Here is a 22,103-nt window from a genome sequence, read left to right as displayed (position 1 = left end):
TCGCACATAAGCTCAAAAGGAAGGCTCTAGTCGGGTGGCTGTATGATAGATGCAGTGGTTAACGTGCCCTTAAGCTTGGTGAAAGCTTCCTGGCATTGTTCAGTCCACTCGTACGGAGCATCCTTTTGAAGAAGATTACATAAAGGACGAGAGAGGAGACTAAAGTCCTTTATGAATCGCCTGTAAAATCCTGCGTGTCCTAAGAAGGATCGCACGTCTCTGATGTTCTTGGGTGGCGGTAGGTTAGAGATAAGATCGATTTTTGCCTTATCTACCTCGATTCCTTTGGACGAGATGATATGCCCAAGGACAATTCCCTTCTGAACCATGAAATGGCACTTCTCCCAATTAAGTACCAAGTTCTTTTCTTCACATCTTTTCAGCACACATTTAAGACTTTCCAAGCACTTGTTGAAAGATGGACCGTAAACAGAGAAATCGTCCATGAAGACCTCTAGATATTGCCCTACCATATCAGAAAAGATACTAAGCATACATCGCTGAAAGGTGGCAGGGGCATTACATAGTCCGAATGGCATCCTTCGATAGGCAAAGGTGCCGTAGGGACATGTAAATGTGGTCTTTTCCTGATCTTCAGGGGCTATCTCTATCTGGTTGTAGCCCGAATACCCGTCAAGGAAACTGTAATAGGAATGACCAGCTAACCTTTCCAGGATCTGATCAATGAATGGTAAAGGAAAGTGGTCTTTCCTTGTGACGGTATTCAACTTCCTGTAGTCAATGCACATTCTCCAACCAGTAGTGACTCTAGTTGGCACGAGTTCATTATTAGCATTGGCTACGATGGTGATTCCGGACTTCTTAGGGACCACTTGAGTTGGACTCACCCATTGACTATCAGATATAGGGTATATAATACCCACATCCAATAGTTTAAGAACCTCGGCTTTAACCACTTCCTTCATGTTTGGATTTAGTCTACGTTGTGGTTGCCGAGCGGTTTTTGCATTATCCTCAAGATATATGCGGTGAGTACAAATCGAGGGATCGATTCCCTTGAGGTCCGCTATCGTCCATCCCAGGGCTCCTTTATGCTCAATGAGAGTAGATATGAGCATACTCTCCTGTTCTTTCTCCAGGTGGGCAGAGATCACCACCGGGTATGTCTCATCTTGACCTAAATAGGCATATTTCAAATCAGAGGGCAAAGGTTTTAGGTCAAGCTTCGGCGGCTTGAGGTTAGACGGTAGAGGCACTACATCGGTTTGTGGCAATTCTTCAAATTGTGGCCTCCACCGGTTAACTTCAAGTACCGGTGCAGTATCAAGCAAGACACACGTCTCCCTAATCATGTCATCATCAAAATCATGGGAGTGGGCCAGGCACGTCTCCAGATGGTCGGAGGATAAGGTCAGCGGTGTCGTATCTTCCACGAAAGAGTCAATCATGTTAATGTCATGAAAATCGTCATCATCCTCTAAGTTGCTGCTGTTATTGAAAAAAAATGTTTGACTCCAATGTCAAATTTCCAAAAGACATAGTCATGACACCATTCCTGCAATTGATAATTGCATTTGACGTGGCAAGGAATGGGCGACCAAGAATGACGGGAATCTGAGTGCTCATGTTATTGATAGGTTCGGTGTCCAGGATGATAAAATCTACAGGGTAGTAAAATCTATCGACCTAGACTAACACATCCTCAATTATCCCTCTTGGTACACGAACAGAGCGATCAGCAAGTTGTAGTGTGGTTAGGGTGGGTTTTAATTCACCCAAACCTAACTGTTTGTATACCGAGTAGGGAATCAGATTGACGCTCGCTCCTAAGTCAAGAAGTGCATGATCAATTCGATGGTTCCCGATTACACATGATATGGTTGGGCTACCGGGATCCTTGAATTTCTGTGGCACGTCTTGCTTCAGGATGGCACTCACTTTCTCAGTCAAGAAGATTTTTTTTTGAATAATTTTCCGTCTTTTGGTCGTGCATAAGTCTTTCAGGAATTTGGCATATGAAGGTATTTGTTTAACGACATCAAGTAGAGGAATGTTGACTTTTACCTGTTTCAACACCTCTAGGATATCCTGAAAGTTAGAGAGAGGTTTTGGTGAAACCAACCGTTGGGGGAATGGAGCAACTGGCTTCTCTAGAAGTTCCGGTTCTACTTTTTGTGGGGCATCACTGGATCCATCATTGTTGTCCTCTTCTGGTTCTTGAGGCTTTTTGGGCCTAACCGGAAGAGTTTTATCAATGATCTTCCCACTCCTAAGAGTGGTGATGGATTTAGCATGCCTCATTTGATTTGAAGAGCTAGGATCATTATTCTCGTACTGCGGTTTAGGATTGGGGAGAGGTTGTGCAGGAAGCATCCCCTTTTCTATGACCGTCATACGAGAATCTATCTTTTGCATAAAATCTGTAATTCCTCGCATTGCCTGAGCCAGCTCTTGTATGGGATTTTGAACCGGTTCCTCCTGAGGTTTCACTTGATTTGGATTTTGATTGAAGAAACCTGGAGGGGTAGCCGTTTGTCCATTCCTCCAACTAAAGTTTGGATGATTTTTCCAGCCAGGATTGTATGTATTGGAGTTAGGTCCAGTAAAAGGTCTTTGATAATTATTTACGACATTGGCTTGTTCATTCAACACTCCTCGAAAGGCAGGTATTGTAGGACAGTTTTCAGTTGTGTGAATGTTGCAATCACAGATGCCGCAAACAATTTCATTGACCTTATCCTTCTTTCCTTCCATGGCCTCAACTTTCCTTATGAGCGTAGTCACTTTACACTTGAGATCATCCTCTTCTTTCAAGAGATATAATCCACCTTTCTCCTTTAATTGAGTCGGCCTAGACGTGGTGTTCGCCATTGGGTAATAGTCCCATGATTGTGTTTTTCAGAGACTATCGAGGTAATCCCATACCTCGTCAACATCTTTGTTGATGAACTCTCCAAAACACAATGTCTCGACCATTAGGCGCATAGAAGATGTCACCATCATAAAAAAATTTGTAATGCGCCACGTTTCAAATCCGTGTTGTGGGCATGAACTGACCAAATCTTTGAACCTTTCCCAACATTGGAAGAATGTTTCATCTTCCTTTTGGGCAAAGTTCATGATTGCTTTTCTGAGGGTAATCGTTTTATGATGTGGGAAGAATTTTTTTATGAATTCCCTCTGCATGTCGTTCCATGTGCCAATGGATCTAGGACGCAGTGAATGTAACCATGTCTTAGCTTTCTCTTTTAAGGAAAAAGGAAAGAGTTTCAGCCTAATTGTATCCTCAGATACATTAGGAAAACATAATGTAGCTATAATCTCATCGAACTCTTTCAAATGCAAATATGGACTCTCTGATTCAAGTCCATGGAATTTGGGAAGGAGTTGGATAACTCCTGGCTTGATGTCCATTTGTCCTGTGTTTTCAGGAAAAATCATGCATGAGGGCGTACTCACTCCCGCCGGTTGTAGATAATCTCGTAAAGTATGAGGCGGGGGTGCCTGTTGCACCTCATTCTCATCTTGGGTATCCTCCACCCTGGGTGGAAGTAGAGGAGGTTGGTCTTTAGTCATAGCTTCAATTAACTCAGGGGATTTTGAGCGGTGTCTAGTCCTGCGATGGGTAGTCAACCCCTCAACCAATCCTCCTTCAGTCAAGAGACGTCGAGTGTCGTCACGGGCCCACTTGGGCATGAAAACACTCGCAGCCCTCAATCAAATTCAAAGCCTAATCCTAAGAAAGGAAAAGAAAATCTAAAAAGCAAGAGAGGGAGAGTTGGAAAGGAATTACCAAATTGAAGCTCCTAAGTTAAGGACCTGCAAAATAAAACAAAATAAGTTAGATTTTTAAAACAAGAGAGGAACAATCCTTTTAAAAGAAAGGTAGCAGTAAACTGATTTCTAGAAGAAAGTGGAAACTTCTAAAATAAATTAGGAAAGTCCTAAACTAGAAAGTAAATTACTAAAAGAGAACTGAAAAATAGGAAGTAGAGAAGGAGCTTACCGAATTAGAAATTTCTATTTTAAAGGCCTACAAAATAGGAAGGTTAGTTTCTAAACAAAAATTCTGAAAATAAATTAGGAAACAAATTAGATTTTAAAAGAGTTAAAATTAGAAAATTACTAAAATAGAAAGTTAATTTCTAAAAAGGGAAAGAAATAACCTAATTTCTAAAAATAAACTATTTCCTACAGAAGGGAGGATACTAGAATTAGAAAATTTCTAAAATTTAAAACCTAATTCTAAAAATAGGAAAAAGTAGAGAGATTAGGAAGGAATTACCAATTGAGAAACTTATGTCAAGATCCTTTAAAACAGGAAACAAGTTAGTTTTGAACTCAAATAAAAATAAATAAATAAACTAAGGTTAGTAAAATCCTAATCTTAAACTAATCCTAAAACCAATTAATTTTAGAGAATCGTAACCGTCAGTCCCCGGCAACGGCGCCAAAAACTTGTTCACTCCCCAAATATAGGGTTGTGATGTAGTAATAAACTCGGTAAGACCGAGGTCGAATTCACAGGGACTGAAACTTGTACGTTTCCTGAAACTAGGTAGAAATAGAACTAGACTAAGATATGATCTAAACCAAATAGAATTTAAGAAATAATTGTGGAATAATTATCTAAAACTTTAAGGAATTCGGAGGAAAGAAACTAGGGTTTCAGAGGATCCACTTGTAGAGATCAGGGAGATCTTATGCCTGCATCAAGGATTATGGGATTCAAACTGAACTTACTTGGTCTGGTTTTCAAGAAATGAAAGGTATATGAATTAGAATGGATTCCATCACCAAACCATGCCTAGGAGACAAAGTAAACAACAGAATTAAACTAATTACCAACCAACCAACAATGTATGAAGATCAAGAAGGGTACTATCATCCTACCATGCCCATGGAACAATGATGAACAACAGGGCCTCCTGACGTCATAAACATCAAAAGAGAAAAAGAGATATTTAAAGCCATTGCAAACCCATTGTAATTTCAATCACAACAGACCATTAAAGACTGAGAAAATATTCTTTTAATAATCAACTTAAAACCAAGTTCAGTTCAGAAATTCAAATTAAACGCATGAGATAGTGTCTCCCATCTCGCTACAGGCTTCACCTCTTAGCCCTAGCTAAGAGGATTAGCCACACATGGAAAATAAAAATAAAAAGGAAAAGAAAAGAACAAGAAGGGAAGAGAGAGAAAACCCAGCCGCTACTTCCGTTTTTCCTTTAGACCGAGCACCTCTCTCTCGTTCCAGCCACCCGCAACTTCACGTTTCTTCCTTTTCTTCCTTCCTTCAAAGCCAACCCCTGCCAAGAATCCCAAGTCCTCTCTCTGCCTCTGCTCTCTACATTTTTTCCTCTGACGTCCAGCACTGTTCACGACTGCAACCTCCTCACGTCCCTCACACGCTGCCTCCAGCCACGTCTGTTTCTCTCTTTCTCTCCCTGACGTCCTGGCTTCACAGTCAAACAAAATCGAGCACACGTCCAGCGTTTGCCCCTGTCTTCCAGCAGAAAAAACGTCTTCACGTTTCTTCCTTTCTTCCTGGCAAACCAAAACCAAAACCGAGCACCCCTGTTCCCGTGCTCTCTCTCTCCAGCCACGTTTCAGCAAAAAGCCCCCCTTCAATCTCCCTTTTCCTCTCTCGTTCCAGCCGTCCTGTTCCCTCCCACGGCTTCCACCCCTTTCTCTCTTCTTCTTCTATTTCTTTTATAACAGGAGAGGGCAGTGGACAGTTGTTTACGTAATAGGGACGTCGGCTGGGGCTTCCGTAGAGGGATACGCAGCTACAGATAACGCAGCTCCAACTTGTGCTTTGGAATCAAAATCGCGGTTGCACATGCACGATCTGAGACGTTTAGTCGTCTTGGAGAGGGTCGGTCCCACCTTAGAAACTTTTTGGACGGTCCATATGGTCGGACCGATCCTGACCATGATCGCTAAATGGTCCGCAGCATCTAGGTCTCGGACGCTCTGTAAACAGAGCCTGCAATCAGAGACGCTGATTGTTTGGTAGGGCCCAAGATCAGTATTGACGGAAAAATCCATTCCGTCCATTGGATGCGCCTCGAAAAACCAGTCAGGGATAGACTGTTTTATATTGGTTTTGGTGTGGTCCACAGGACTTTTCGCGCTGCCGTCCGTCGTCCGTTTTAGCGCTCGAAAATTGATTTCCGATGTATCTCGAATTTTCTCCGCCTAGGCCATGGTAACATGGACCCTGGGAATAGGATGAATGGTCCAGATTTTCCATCTGGAGAGCGAGTGGGGCCCACTGTTGAAAAACGGACAGACGTTGTCCGTCCGCTGTTCGTCCGTGCTCGAGAAGGAGAGGGAGACGAGTCTCCGTCGCTGACCAGGCGACTTCGGTCCAGTGCACAGCGGGCGTACACCTGCTGTGTGCACGGGCCGTGTAAACTGGGCCCCACCCTGATGTCTTATGCAAAATCCAATCCATTCATCCGTTTTGCCATCTCATTTTAATCGTTGAACCCAAGATTGAAGCACTTTCAGACACCAGGCGGGCCCTAGTTCACTGATTTATGGGTTGATTTGTCCGTTGGGCCACTTCCAGAGGGATCCAATGGCTGAAATTTGACATGTACGGTTAGTTTTTGGTTTTTAAGCCATATGTGAAGTTTATGGTAGAAACCATGTGATCTTGCATTCTGGCTGACTTTTAGGCCGTTTGAGCTTCGGTTTCTCGATTTTTCCGGGTCCCTGATGTGTAATTCTGTTGATCTTGGGTCTCTGGAGTCCGTCTCATGCTTTGGTGTCATTAGAGCGTTAAGTCCATGCTTTAAGCACCCTTTTCGGTCCAGGCTCGTTCATACACTCTGCATTACAAACACGATTAATCAGGCCATTAAGCGGTGTCATGCGTGTAAATCTATGCAACAACTGGGTCTGATATGCAATATTTGACCCTCAACATTGGGATAACGGTTTCGACGTCAATGGTCTCCCTGCCATGGTATAGAGTGTCTACAAGATTCTCGTAGGACCCTGAAAGAGAATTTAAAAGGATTAATATTTGGTCTTCATCGTCAATCTTCACCTTCACGCTCATTAATTTGCTAAGTACTTCATTAAAATTACTGATGTATTCACTGAGATATGTCCATTTTGCAATCTTCACATTATAAACCGCTTCCTCAGAAAGAGGTGATTGGAGAGTGACCTCGTCATGTAGAGACTCTCCAACTTCTCCCACAATCCTGCGGTAGTCGTCTCACGAATGACATTATAGAAAACCTCATCGACTAAACATAATTGAATTGTGTTAATAGCCTTTTGATCTAATTCATCCCACTCTTCATCGTTCATAATATCAGGACACTTCGCTTTCCCAAGGTGTACCTGTTACAACCCTTGCTGAATCAGAAGTACTTTGATCTTCACCCTCAACAATTCAAAATTATTTTTCCTATAAATTTCTTCGTCTCGAACTTAACATTCATTCCCTTCAATGACATGTCTTCATATTCAATCTAAAACTCCAACCTGATAACCTGATGGATGTAATACCACTTGTTGGGCGTGAAAGTGTCACCCAATTGTGACCCAGACATGAATCAAACAAGTACAGAGATAGAAAACTCAAGATGCAGAAAGAACATAACAATTTATATGGAAAACTCCTGTGAGAAAAAATTACAGCACAAAGTGACAAATAATCTACTTTGAAAATGAAATTACAAGAGGTGGACAACTTACAATCAAACCCTAGAGTAGAAAACCCTGAATCCCCTTTCTTCAAACCCTAGCTCTCTCTACAGCAATCATCCGTTAACCTTAATCTTCCAATAATCCAGTTTATATAACACAATTTCAAAATTAGAAACAAAACTATGCACTTACATAAAAGTTGCATGCACCATCAATCGAACATTTAATCGATCGATGCTACAAGTTCAATTTGATCGAACTTGCTCAAAAGTGTCTAGAGAGCTAACTTGATTTTTTAGAATTATCTTGATCAATCGAAACTCCATGTTAGATTGATCAAACATATTCAAAACTATCAAGAGAGAAAACTGAAAAATTCAAGGTTTTCTCTATCCGGTCAAAACTTCCATCTATCGATTGAAATCCCATATTTCAGCATACATTAAAGGCACCGATTTCAATAGTCCATCCATTTTTCCATATCATTTTAGGGCATGAGCCAAGAAATGAAAAAGATCAAGTCTCAGGCAAACCATACCATAGGAAACAATGGTGATCAATCATTAAAAACTTGTTGTGGGCCATGACAGTTTTGGATTAAGATGAGATTTGTTTTTAACCAAATCCAAGTACGTATGACCTATATACTTATCAACAGGTTGGATGGAAAACATATAAAAGATTAAAGTGAGCCCTATGTAGTTTTTAACGGTGGAACGTTCCTGTTTCCCGAATTATGGCACAACTGAGATTTGTATCTGCTTCAATTTTGGACTCATGCTTTAAATGATCTTGAAAAACCGGATGGACAACGAGGACATAGAATACATACATCAAGGTGGGCCCCACGGTAAGAACCGCACCTAATCAGCTCCCTTATCAAAGGCCATGAGGTCCAAATTCAGATTTATGAGGTCAAATGGCAATAACGGTCCGCCCCATCCACGACAAGCCATGTGATATGGGCAGTCTTGATTGAGATCCTATGCCAAGTGTACGGTGGATGAGTCATCAGTCACCACCACCCAAAGGTACACCATAATCTAACTCTGGATGCATGGACCCCACTCTGCAGGAGGTTGTCGTCTACCCAATTAAGAAAGCTTGCTCTAATCATGCATTCATCCTATAAAAAAAGTATGAGTGTTTGGTAATGAGTTCTCAGGCATTTTCACAGCCTATAATGAGAAAAGCATTTATGGGATTTTTGCAACAGCCATTGATGGGGATAGTACTTGAATACTTGTTGTAATAAATACTCATATTTAGGAAAAGGCACCGAACATTGCTTTTGAGTAATTGCATCACATGTGGGTATGAGAGATTTTTAGCATTCTACCATTTCCCACAACAACTATGGTTGCTAGTGGGCCCCACATATCAATGCATCAAGGATTTTTATTTTCTTTAAATAAATAAATAAATAAAAACCAAGGCTTCATAAAGATTATGTGAGTAGTTCACCACCATTTTCACATCTTTGGTGACTCATCTTAGTATATGTGTGGCACACATATAGGGATAGGATTAGAGCAGTACAAGAGTCGAGTTAGCTCGGTTAGCTCTCCCTCGGTTCGACTCGAAAAAGCTCAACTTGCCTCGGCTCGAAGTTGGTTTCGGATTGAGTCGAGCTGATTTTTGGAGCTCGAAAAAATTTCTAGCCAAGTTGAAGCTTGCCCGAGCTCGACTCGGCTCAGATCAAACATCAACTCAAACCAACTTGGATTGAATTAGATCGGTGACTTGGTTATTTTGTTATGGATGTTGCTTGCCGAGTATTTGATGAAATGACTCAACAAAGTGTTCGTGAGAAAAGAATGGATATGTTGGGTGTTTGGTTTTGATGCTGCTTGTTAGGTTTTTGATTTTGATGTTGCACGTCAGGTGTTTAATGAAATGCCTGTAAAGTGTCGTTACTATTTTGCATTCTATGAGAAATTTAATATGCATTCCAAGTGTTTGATAAAATGTCGCACAGGTTCGAACTCGTCTCAAACTAGCCCAAGCTGCTGACCGATCCAAGCCAAGCTGGCCAAACAGGCTTGAGGACTGAACCGAGCCAAATTTGAGCTGAGGTTAGGTATTGGCCGAGTCAAGCTGAGCCGTGCCAAGCTCGACTCGGATTGACTCGTGTACAGCTCTAGATGGGATTGGGTTGAGTTTGGCCCGGTTTGTGTTGGCTTAACAGCTACCATTTAGAGCCTGTTTGTTTTTTCATTTACGAACGTAAGTGAGCAATGATAACTTCTCACCCATGTTTGATAGAGAGGGAAATAACTGTTTTAATTGCACCTCAAAAACTATAATGGAATATGCGGGGACCCACCATGATGTGTATGTCCGAGCCACACTATCCATCTAGTTTTATAAGCTCAAGTGGACGATACCACAAGAAATAAGGGGTAAAATGACGTTTACGGTCAAAAGTTGGAACGTGGATAACAGCCCATAGAGATGTGTATATTGCATCCTATCCATTTATGAGGTTATGAAGACATGGTTGAAGAGTAAGAACAGCTTAAGAAGTTTTCAACTGGAGGTGTTCAATTCCCCATATTTCATTTAGTGTAATCCACTTGAGCTTTAAATCTAACTAAAGTATGGGCTCATACTCTACAAAGGTAAAACAGGTGGACGACTTAGACCAGATACATATATAATTGAAGGCATTAAAGATTTTATACTAATTGTGTTTTCTTTTCTCGACTTCAATGCTGGTGCATTCAAAACAATGATTGATGAGCACTTGGTGAGCAACATCAATATCAAAGCAACCGAGTCATCGAACTGGTTCGATCCGAGTTTGATTCGAACTGGGTTCGATCCAAGTCGAGTCGAGCTGGGGCCAGCTCGAACTCATTTTCAAGCTAAAAAAATCAGCTTGACTCGGCTCGAACTCAGCTTCGAACCGAGTCGAATCAAACTTTTTCGAGTCGAGTCGAGCGAGCTAATCGAGCTAGCTCAGTTCATGTACTCCTCTACGTGGAGGGTGACTAATTGTCTGAGACTGTCCATCTTGTTAAACCAATTGTGCATGGTAGATGGTTCAAATTAAAAATGATTTGTATAATCCTATCTGTTATGAGAAAATATAGTCTGATCACCTTCAAGGTCAGCTCGGCTTGACGAACGCTCGACTCCGAAACACTTTACTAAAGAAAACTAGCATGAAGCTGACGTCCGCTCCCACGAATATAGCCATCAACAGAACATGGTTCCAAGTTCCTGCTCGCTCGCGCCCACCAAAGGATGGATGACCTGACAAAGAGAGCGGCTAGATTCGACGAGAGATTAGATCCGAGCTATGGCTCTGACTAGTTTAGCCATGATTAGATCAGCTCGGATCGTTTTCGGCCTACCAATGGAGCTCTGCTCAGATAAGCTCAGCTCAAATTGTCCTCGGTCAGTCGATAGAGCTTGGCTCTGATGAGCTCAGCCCGAATCGTCCCCGGTCAACCGATGGAGCTTGGCCAAGATTAGCTCAGCACGAGACCCTCCCCAATAACGCAGGACAAAAGTAACCGCCCTACGCACGATTTCAGGATAATTGACAACACTCATCATTAGCGTACATCTCGCATAATAGCTGAGATAGTGCTTAAGATTGGGGGCCACGTGGTCCTATGAATACTATAAATAAGAGAATCACTGATAAGGACAGGTACACAAAATTTCCAGCCCAAGATCCCTTGTACATGACTTACCCAAATTCTTAGCCTGACTTGGGCATCAAAGGGTCCCTGCTCTACTTCAGGTCTCCTTTGTTTCTTTCCTGAACACTTTCCTGTGCATGTGCTGGGAAGCTGGGGGAGGGCAGCCCCGATTTGTGCATCAACACTATCCATCCAATCTTTGTTCCTCAAAGCTATGGTAGAAAAGAAAGGCCGTTAGCCGTCGAATGTCTAATGATAAAAGCAAATACAAGTAACGGACAGGAATGTCTAACTGCTTTAATTTTTGACATATAAGCCACCCATCATAGGACCCGGTAGGTGGATGGAGCCAATCAACCTGTCACCCTGACACGTGTACTGTAGAGAAATTGCTCTGCCAAACAGCTGCTCGTTCTTCCGCCTGACCGCTTGTACCGTATCGTCTACCCTAGGAGAGGGAGCCCTTGCAAAAAATACACGTGCGGCCCACCGTGATGTTTGTGTAAAATCCACTCCGTCCATCATTCGATCCATCTCATTCTAAGTTATGTCTTAAAAAATAAGGACGATCCAAATCTCAAGTTGGCCACACCACATGGACAAGTGAGGATGGGAGGCCTACCATTGAAACCTTCTTTGGGCTCAAAGAAGTTTTGGATGAGGATGATATTTCAATTCTTCCTTCATCCTAATGGAACTCACCATAAGAACTGGTTGGATGGCACGTAAAAATCACGTTGGAATCGAGAAAGCTTGAATGGTAGGCGTCTCTGTCCCATTCTCCCTGTGGTGTGGCCCACTTGATTTCTTGATCAGCCTAATTTTTGAGCTAACGTATGAAAATGAGATAGAGAAAACGATGGTCGGAGTGGATGTCACACACAGAGCTTGTTCTAGGAATTTCGTGTCAGATATACACAGAACGAGAGTGTAATAGCGAGAGGAGGAGATTACATTGGCTCTTTTTGAGGGACCACTACGGATCAGGACAACAGACCGAATTTAAGGTGTATAGTCCCCACAGTCCTCTTAACGTTGCAAACGAGGAAAGGGAGGTAAGCTCATGTGTACAGATAGAAAGGTCATTTTCAAGAAGAAGCGTCGGGGGGACTTGCTCACGTGAGGTGGGGCCCACATAAGGGTTTATAGATAGAAGTATGGTGTATGAGCCGTCAAGATCATGGGCCCCAGCACTAATGAAACCAAAATTACAGAGCATCTGGCCTCACCTTGACGGGCCCAGACATCGGGAATTGAAGAACAGCGTATGATAAGCAGTAAGGTTTTGTAACTCCACGCGCGTGTGGAACCCTGCCCATCCACACCCACGTACACGTGCCAATATAGAACATTTGGACTAGATCTGAACCTTCCATTAGGTAAGATACAGTGTTTAGACCTCATATATATCACAGAGTAGAAAAACTCATAACATCCAGAAGAAATTTATTTTTACCGTTGGTTTTTACTTGTAGATTTTAGTGCACCTGATGATCTAAAATGGATGATTTTAAAGGATAGATATAAAAACTTCTTATAATTATATGAAAGGCTCAGATTTCAGATACATGTTCTATATTTTCACGCTATGCTTGCGTGTGGATGGATAAGGCCACACGCCGATGGAACTTGCTAGTTACATTTTTTTGATAAAATACAGGAGGATTTTCTATTGGATCGCCATGGATCCGGGCATCTTTGTCTCTTATTAATGGGAAGAGAACCAATACGCCTCCGAGGATGGACGTAGTTTTGGTCCATCCATGATATCGTGCAACGTCCGCGTGCCACGTGTATGATGATCCTAACCATGGATCTTGTGGGACCCACTTTTGATTTGTTGCTAACCGTTATAATTATCTTGATTGGAGCATCCCAGCCATCTAGAAAATGAACTTTACTTTCAATGAATGTGATTGTGTTGATTATATTTGTATTGCCATCGATCAAAGGGTTAGGATCGCCGGAAAAGTGTGGATTTCGGTGTCTGCTATTGATCTTGCCCATTTGTGCTACTTGTGCAGCAATGACCGGATGTGGATTGCATGTGCCCCTGGTAGAGCTAGGCATCAAGCCGAGTCAGACCGAGTTAGGGCTGACTCGACTCGATCCGGTTTTGATATAGACCTGACCTGAACTCAATCCAACTCAGTACCGAGTCCAACATGCCTGACTTGATCCGAGTTCGGTCTAGCCTCGACTGATCTGAACTGAATCCGATCCAATCAGAAGTACCGAGTCGGGTCGAGTTAGCATCTAGTCGGATTGAGAGATGAGGGAGGGAGTGGAGAGGAGAGAGAGGAGGAGGAGGATGATGGTGGTGGGTAGTTGCTGGGCTTGGAGGAGGAAGAGGAGGAGGATGAGGAAGGGAGAGAGAGAAGTTGGAATCAGGTCGGGGTAGGGTTAGATAGTCAGGTTGAGTCGGGTTTCGGATCGAGTTGAGTCTAATCGGATCGAGTCGGGTCAAGTTACTAGGTAACTCGAACTCGACTTGGTTTGAGTTCGGATTGGGCGAAGCTTACTTGGTTCGAATCAACTCACCCATTCGGTTTGGGTCAAGTCGGATCGGACTGAGTTAGACAAGTTGAGTTAGCCGGATCGGGTTGTCCCGTGCCCACCTCTACCCCCCGGCCACAAGAGGCTAGAGTAGTCGGAAGCTGTGTGAGGCCCACAGAGATTACCTCACAAATCCTCGTTGTCCATCGGTTTTGCAAGACAAAAATTGGATTACAGCTGGGCACGGGATGACTCGACTTGGCAAACTCGACTCATCTGACTTGTTCAGATCCGAGTCGATCTAAACCGAGTGGGTGAGTCAATCCGAATTGGGTTGACTTCGTCAATCCAAACTCAAAACAGGTCAAATTCGAGTCACCTAGTAACTTGACTCAACTCAACCTGAAATCTAACTTGGTACTAACCCGACCCAATCAGAAACTCCACTTGTACATATGTATTTTTTAAAATAAAAAAGAAAAAGAAAAAAATAACTTAGATCTAACATTTTAGACCTGAGACACCGTGTAGCGGATAGAAAGGCAACAATTCTGGCAAGTGAATCTAAGTTTTGAGTTGTAATTTGAGCCCGTGGATACCCACTGCACTTGACCCAATTTGGTACTTATGACCAAGTCAGATTTGGTTTAAATTAGCCGAGGCCGAACCCGAACTCAAATCAAGTTAGGCATGCTCAGCTCGGTACTGAGTCGGGTTGAGTTTGGGTCAGGCCTATTTCAAAACCAGATCAAGCTAGGTCAGCCCTAACTTGGTTCGACCCAACTCAATGCCGGGCTCTAAATAGAATAGGAATCTAAAAATCAGTCGGATCCAAAACCAACGTGTGCAGTGCCACGAAATAACGAGTTCGAATGCCCACCATTGGAAACTTTTTTGAGGGCCATATTTGCACCTACAGTTTTATCCCTGTGGACGGTGTGGATGGCATATACACATCATGGTCGGCTCACGAAGGTTTCAATATTGGTAGACATTTCCGTTCCCATCGTTTCGTTCGTCGTGGATCACATGAGTTTTTTATCTGCCTTATATTTAGATTCATGTCCTACTGGTCCTGCAAGACTGATGGACGGAGTGGATTTGTCGCGAACATCTCTATAGCCCCATACAGCCTCCGACTACATGAACCAATCCGCAATGACCCTGAGATCTGGTATGGGACCAAGATAGGGTGGTCTAACCAATGTCCACGTTCTCAGCAATGGAGGGTGATCTGATGTGTTTCTTTGGTAGGCCAAATCATGGATGAGTAGGGAGGAACGGTCCAGATTTTTTAAAACAAAAGCCCATGTGCCACGTGCAATATAAATAAATTGGACAGTCCAAATGGTGGGTCCTCGTTAACAAATAAGTACAATAATTTTCTTTTATAACTAAACCCATTGTCAGACAATCATGAACGGTGGAAATGAAAATCAATCAAGAGAATAAATTCTACAAATGATTTCCCATTATGGTTTAATCAATACAGTGATGGTTCTACAGATTTGACCGTTTATTTTGACTTATCTTTGCCACGTGTGCAATTTCAAATAAAAATCTCTGTAACCTGAATTATTTGAAGCTGGACCTGAAAATGTATTAAGAATAGGCCAATGAAATGACACCAACTTGGATCCCATATCCAATTGAATATGGGATATATCCAGGGTGGGCCCACCAAAAGTTAGTGGGCCCTCTCTAACGGACATAAGAATAAGCCAATGAAATGACGCCACCTTGGATCCCATATCTACCTAGGTAGGTTCACCGTGATATATAGGTTACATCGATGTTGACTATTCATTCTGACCGTTCATTGTAAAGCGTGGTCCCAAATAGAAGTAGATTCAAATCTTAAATGAACCACGCACGAAAGTAAATATTAGTGATTGACTATTAAAAACTTCTCGTGAGGCACAAAAGTTTTGAATCAAGCTCGTATTTGTGTAGTTTCTTCATGCAGGTTTATGTGACCTTATCAACTGGTTGACCGAGAAATAAACATTCAAGTGGGTCTCAAGAAGTTTTTAATGGTCGATATTCAATTACCATTGTTCCCTGTTATGTGGTCCACCTAAGATTTGGATCTACTTCATTCTCTTTTTGGATCATTCCCTAAAATGAGTTGTTAAAATAGATGAATTAATGGTACGGAATAAGAAACATATACTATGGTAAGCCCCACTGTCAAGGATTCGCCCACCTTAGTAGATCCAGGATCCATCGAAGATGTACTCATACGACGGAATCCACTCCCTGAACCAATAGGGAGATGATATAGTAGAGCCAGAAGAACTGTGCACAGTAGGGTAATTTATTGATATGGGACACCAGCTTATGATTGTAGCACAATTCTATTCATTACTTTTTTTTCTACTGTTTAAGATGAGTAAAGGACAACTCAATGGAGGGCCAGGATGGCATAAATTCAGGTGGTAGGGCTGATTGAGAAAAAAAAAATACACCCCAAAAAGTACACTACAGCTTCTGACTGATATAACTTTGCAACTATTTATCCAATTTGGCTTATTGTATTATTTACGAGTTTTGGTAGGATTTGACATCTTTTTACTATTTAAACATTTTTTTACTATTTCAAAAAAATGTTCAATTTTGAGTTCAAATCAAATTAAAAATTTAGGACATTTTTTTGGTTTATATAAGCACATTATATACATTGCAATTAATATTTCATTTAATAATATCACATTTCTCAATTTTAGATATTTTCTCTTTCCTTATATATCTAAGGACTATGGTTGAGAACAAGACGGTAATCTCTGTAGGGAAGCGCGGAAGGTGAGCCCTCAAGATCTAACGGTCTACAAGAGTTTTGGAACCCTCACAAAGCAGAAGATTGACGCTCCAACGGCCCGCCTATCTACTACTGGAGCAGATGGATCTATTTATACCTCTGATCCTACGGTATAAGTGGCCCTGGATCGCGATCTATGGATTAGATCGTCCTAAGGACAAGCCAAAATGGACAGACTCTGGTGCACACTATCTCTCTCCGTATACCTTCGGTATTTCTAATTGTTTATTGCGAGAGAGAACGCATCCCTTTTTACAGGAAAGGAGGGAGAGATCGGATGAGATAGGATGAAACCATATCATCCGGTCAAATCCCTATCTCCTATCATATTTCAAATTCAAAGTTGAATTTGAAATCTCAACCAAATGGAAAAGGCCGGAAGAAGCCTAAACATGTGGGACCCACCCACTAGTGATTACTCACCAGTGGGCCCCATTGGCTTACGTCCAACATCTCTCACTTAATCACATTGTGGGATAGGTACATAAAATTTGTCCATTTAACTCGCTTAATAACAATCAAAGACCAAACATCGCGATCAAAAGAATGAAAGGCGTGGGACCAACTGGATCACCGTAATCTTCTCACAGGTGCTTAAGTACTAAGTGACCACCTAACTAGTACTCAATAACCCAAGCTTTGAAATGCCTGTCCTAGTCCACATGACCACACCGGATGGAGTTGACTCCCGACCTGGAGTACTCGGGCAACATACGCACTTATCCAACTTATCGAGTTATTCTGAAAACTTGATTTTTCACAAACTTCGATTGAAACCAATTTAAAGCAATACTTTTATACATACATACATACATACATACATATATATATATGCTTTTTAAGAAAAATATTGTTTGCAAAAGTCTAATAAAAATAACTCGATACTGTCGGCGGATAAGTCTTCAAGTGCATATTTATAGTTCTAGAAACTTGGTGTAGCTGTCACGAGCGCTTCCCCACGCAGATGTGTAATTTGAAATTAATCAAGCTGCTTTCCTAGCGTAACTGAGTCTGGCCAATCAAGGAGCTTTCGTCATAGTACACTAAAGTAGCGACACTCAATCTCATTCTCATATACACAAGAGGAGGGTAGCTAAGGACACAAAGAGTCACCTACGGGACTGGCTACTCGCACGTTGCAATGATTAGATCGAATCAAAGCAATCTGTAGGTAACAGGTCCCAGCACGTGACTACAATCCACGTCGTAAAGTAGACAATACTAGGTGAATGTCCGGTCTACATTACGCAAGTCATTCTACATGAGGTACGACTCATCTCATAACCTCATAACCTGGCTTTAATTTCAGGCCATAACATTGATCGCATGTAACAGAATGGTGCGATCATGTTATTCGACTTTATCAGTCTCATCTTCAATCTTTATAAGATTATAGGCGGATACGACTCACTCATATCCTCATCCTTTATTATTCACAATAAAGGGAAGTTCATACCTCAATGTATAAACATAGCCTCAAATGTACATTTCTTGTACATTCAAGGTTGGTCAACCCGTGCGAATGGGTGACCGGCCTGCCGACAAAAATAGAAATCCTACATGATTTCAAGGTAAATGCTGATGATCTTCATACCTAGTTATATTAGTGTTCAATACTGAATAAAAAGAATATATTATTCATTAATGAAAGATCAAAGGTACTACAAAACAAGTACATCAATCAAGCTTTCCTCAATCCCATCTGCTTGACGTGAACTTGAAATAGATCCCTAGCTATAGGTTTCATCATAGGATCAGTCATCATCTCCTTAATAGGAATGTAGCTGAGGGCGATAGAAGAAGAGGATACTACCCGCCATCACTAATGATGGCTTTTGGAGTTCCAAATCTAGCAAAAATATTTTCCTTGAAGAATCGTTTGACCACTTTGTTGTCGTTGGTCATACTTGGAACTGCCTCAATTCACTTTGAAACATAGTCCACACCAATCAATATATAAAGAAATCTAAAAGAAGATGTAAATGGACCCATAAAATCAATACCCCAACAATAAAAAATCTCTAATGGTAAAATTGGGGATAAAGGCATCATGTTGCGCTGGGACACTCTTCCCAACCTTTGACATCTATCACAAGCGACACAAAAGGCATGGGTGTCTTTAAACATGGTGGGCCAGTAAAAACCACACTGCAGGATTTTTGCAGTGGTTTTCTTAGTAGAAAAATGGCCACCACATGCTTCCACTAGCCAATACTTCATTGAGTCATTTCATCAAACACTTAGTGAGAAACATCAATATCAAAGTAACCAAGTCACCGAAATAGGTCGATCTGAGTTCGATTCGAGTTGGGGTTTGATCTGAGTCGAGTTGAGCTCGGGCAAGCTCGAACTCTGTTCAAAAAATTTTCGAGCTTAACTCGGCTTGAACTTAGCTTCGAACCAAGTCAAATCGAGCTTTTTTAAGTTGAGTCGAGCGAGCTTACCGAGCTAACTCAATTCGTGTACACTCTTACCTAATACAACGTAGGGTAAAAATTATAATTTGAGTACTTAAGAAAGTTGGAAAGCTGGGGATTTTAGGTTTAGGGTTAGGGTTTTGGGAATGGTAGAAATGGGTTTTGATATAAGGATGATGAAAAATTAAAAGAGGCAAGGTGTAGCCATACGGCCAACCCGAAGGACTCATATGAATGGTCGTACAGTTACACGTGTGGCATGGGATGGATGGGTTTAGGTCGGTTAGGGTTTGAGTTTGTAGATAGGTAAAGAAATTATGAGTTTAGGAGAAAACGAAAGATTATGGGTTTATGAGAAAATGAGGGCTTAGGTTGGGAGAATCGAAGAACTTGAAGAAAATAACTTGACGGATAGGAAAAAAGATGATGGTTTGAGGATAGATAGAGACCTTGCACCTCCGTTGATGAAGATTAGCCTCGCATCAATCTTTATTTCAAATCACAAGAAAGTTTCTTTAAATCGCAAGAAGATGAAAGAAGAAGAAAGCAGAGCTCTTTCTTTTTTTATCAGAAAATCCAATAAGGGAGAGTGTCACATGCCCAACCTCTTTTATAGCACTAAGAAAGTTCAAAAATTAGAATAAATACCATGCTTTGTGAATTTTGACGAAAATAATCATAGTCTAACTAAAATCAACTAAAAACACTCATAATGGTGTCCAAACATAACATAAACAAAATTAAATCCTACAAGCTGATAAAATTTAAGAAAAACTAATGTAGATGCTCTACGATCAATGGCCTAATCATGTGATCCAATGGCCCGATCGTCACAGCCCTCTAATCCAATGGTCTGGATTACTCCATAAAGTGGCCCATATGCATCTTCCCAGTGTGGGGTCTTCCATATGCTCGCACATGCACGTGGGGTCTTCAACATGATCACGGATACTCGCCTAGCCACAGGAAAATCGATGCGGCCCGCCTCCTCCTCTGATACGTACTCAAGGGTATACGTGAAGTGATATCCTCATCAGAAACCCTTAATTAATAGGTTAAAAAAAATTAAATAATGTATTACATAGCATAGAGTAGTTGATGCAAGTGATTCATATAAGTTCTAATATGTGGTCCTTCATCTTCAGAGTATTCAGATCATAAATTAAGGTATAATCGATAACTCCTAGTGTGTGCATCTCGCATAGTTAGTTGGATGTCGGGATTAAAGTTGTACACGAATCGAGTTAGCTCAGTTAACTCGCTCAACTTGACTCGAAAAAGCTCGATTTGACTCTGTTCAAAACTGAGTTTGATCCAAGTCGAGTTAATTTTTAGAGCTCAAAAAAAATTTGAGCTGAGTTCGAGATTGTCCGAGCTTGAATGACTTAGATCGAATCAATTTGGTGACTCAGTTGTTTTGATATTGACACTGCTCACCAAGTGTTTGATGAAATGAATCAACAAAGTGTTGTTTAGGGTGCATACATTCTCCGTGGGATCGGCTGGTGGAGAGGAAGGTATGTATACTAAACAAATCACTACAAAATAAAAAATAAAAAATCTTTACATGATAAAAGTACCCTCGAATATTGATTTTGATGCTGCCTACTGACTGTTTGATAAAATACTTGTAAATAACTGCTACTGTTTTGCATACTGTGAGAAATTGAAGGTACACTCTATGTGTTTGAGAAAATGTCACATAGGCTCGAACTGGCCCGAGTTACTGACCGAACCAAGCCGAACTGGTTCTTGATAAAAACTAAAAATATGAAAATTATTATTTAAAATGTTAAATAATTGCCCATATTACATTGAATGTGGGGTCTTGAATTTATACATGAGGAATGGCCCTAATATGATATAACATAATAAATATGAAATCTGATCGGATAGGAAAATATACAAAACAATGAGCATTTTTTCTTTATACACATGGGAAATGAAGTCCTTCCTAAGACTCTCCTTCATGTTGGGGCGTGAAGGTCCATAACGTTGAATTTGTGGAGTAAAAAATAAAAAACATTCGCGACCAAAAGTTTTTATAAATATGTTTAGACGTTGTTTGTAACGCCCTGAAAATTGGGGGTCGTGTATACACTCGACTCTCAAGCTCCTGGGTGTCACTTATAACCATTTTTACTGTTTTGTACTTAATCCAGATTGATAAGCAGTATGAAATTGTTTGGAACATGAATCACGATCACAACTAGTCTACTGAAATGAAAACGAACAATGTATACAAGTCTACAAAATATATCAACGGGTCGCACAAGGCGTTGCCCGGCAAAATACAAAAATAATGTGTCCAAAAGAATAGTGCGCTGAGTCCACTACTCAGCGATCCTAAATCCGTCCGCTCAATCTATGGTGAGCCGCCCATCAACTAGAAGTAGGACAGCTCATCCTCCTTCGCATGGCTCATCAAACTCAACATCACCTGCAGCTACTGAAGAGTCTGGTTGGTGTTTTAAAACACCGTCCCAGAGTAGGAGTGAGTGATCAATTCAGTGGGTGCTATTAGCCTTAAATTACAACCAGAATCAATTTTATGATGAATTTAATGAAAGGAAAACATTCATAAATTTCTAACTAATCTTGTTAATGCATATGCATGAAATATGATATGATGCATGACTACGCAACAACACTCCCTCGAGCGACTTCGTTTAACGTTCGTGCATGACCAACACTCCCTCATTGCGACCTCAACTGCCGAGTCGCCAACATAACTAATGCGATGCGATCGTGATCGTGTTAACCGAGTTTTTAATTAGTTCTGTTCATCTAGCAAATTGAAAAAACTGGTACACCTCACGGTATCAATGCCCTCAACTAGTTACGAGGCCAAGGCCCCTCAATGTACGAGGTCAGAACCCCACAATCCTTGATCCCATCAGGTTCCACATCTCTAATTTCAAGCACATAGGGAGTGATGGGAAGTGGGATTGCTCGAAGTCACTACGGGGAGGCTCGTCATCCCAGCATAGGCCGAGAGCTCGAACACAGTGTCTCATTCCACCATGCCCGGCTCTCGAGTCAGTGGATCAGTTTCAAACAGTTATCAATGGGCTTCAATGAGCG

General features: G+C 41.4%; 1 non-coding gene across 1 annotated transcript; it reads left to right on the top strand.

The window, feature by feature from the left end:
• The first annotated feature begins 2,992 nt into the window (after positions 1 to 2,992).
• On the top strand, positions 2,993 to 3,099 carry LOC131252216 (small nucleolar RNA R71). The gene has a single exon (XR_009174248.1). It is a non-coding gene; the product is annotated as a small nucleolar RNA R71 (small nucleolar RNA).
• The last annotated feature ends 19,004 nt before the right edge of the window (positions 3,100 to 22,103 follow it).

The sequence above is a fragment of the Magnolia sinica genome, chromosome 7 (assembly GCF_029962835.1).
Source record: "Magnolia sinica isolate HGM2019 chromosome 7, MsV1, whole genome shotgun sequence".
Taxonomy (NCBI): Eukaryota; Viridiplantae; Streptophyta; class Magnoliopsida; order Magnoliales; family Magnoliaceae; genus Magnolia; species Magnolia sinica.
Note: the sequence above shows the minus strand (reverse complement) of the source record. Positions and strands in the feature narration are given on the sequence as shown.